Source organism: Triticum dicoccoides, unplaced genomic scaffold, assembly GCF_002162155.2.
Source record: "Triticum dicoccoides isolate Atlit2015 ecotype Zavitan unplaced genomic scaffold, WEW_v2.0 scaffold114039, whole genome shotgun sequence".
NCBI lineage: Eukaryota > Viridiplantae > Streptophyta > Magnoliopsida > Poales > Poaceae > Triticum > Triticum dicoccoides.
Genome location: NW_021179084.1, coordinates 1 through 776, shown reverse-complemented (window position 1 = coordinate 776; position 776 = coordinate 1). Strand labels below are relative to the sequence as shown.

The following is a 776-nucleotide window of genomic DNA, read 5'->3' as shown; positions in this document are numbered from 1 at the left end:
CAACAAGGTGCCAGGAACAATTTACTGGTTATGAGAAGACTATAGTTGTGTTATTGTGATATTCAATTTATAGAATTGACTATGTTCTGTTTTTGCTTCAGGTAAACCAAGGTTTTGCTCATGGCTCGTACTAAGCAGACTGCTCGTAAGTCCACTGGAGGAAAGGCTCCTAGGAAGCAGCTATCCACCAAGGTTTGTGACTGCAATATTGATAGTTTACCTATGCCATGTCTTTATTTATGGTTTAGGTAAATTGAACTGGGTATAATTTGAACCTCAACCTTCATTGCCAGCTTATGACCAGATATCCTACTGATGTATATGGACTATCATGGTATTATTGTTAATTTGACCATGTGCTCTACTTTGCTTTTTGACAGGCTGCCCGTAAGTCTGCTCCCACAACTGGAGGAGTGAAGAAGCCTCACCGTTACTGCCCTGGAACTGTTGCTCTTCGGTGTGTAAAATCTTCCAACCTATTCTAGCATGTGTTATAGTTTTGTTTTGAAGTATTCTCAAATGAGTAAATTTTGTGCTTGACTTTGCAGTGAGATCCGCAAGTACCAGAAGAGCACGGAGCTGCTCATCAGGAAGCTTCCATTCCAGAGGCTTGTTAGGGAGATTGGCCAGGACTTCAAGGTGATCAATCAACTTGTGCACTACATTGTGATGCTCCTGTTGTGTCAACTCTTATAGTATGATGAATCAAGTAAACTAAAAGCACCATCCTATTCTGTCTGTGCAGACTGACCTCCGCTTCCAGAGCCATGCGGTGC

The 776-nt window shown here is 42.0% G+C and overlaps 1 long non-coding RNA gene across 1 annotated transcript; it reads left to right on the top strand.

Moving 5' to 3' along the window:
* Positions 1-378: 378 nt before the first annotated feature.
* LOC119343057 lies at positions 379-776 on the top strand. Its single transcript, XR_005165878.1, has 3 exons — positions 379-457; positions 549-639; positions 746-776. It is a non-coding gene; the product is annotated as an uncharacterized LOC119343057 (long non-coding RNA).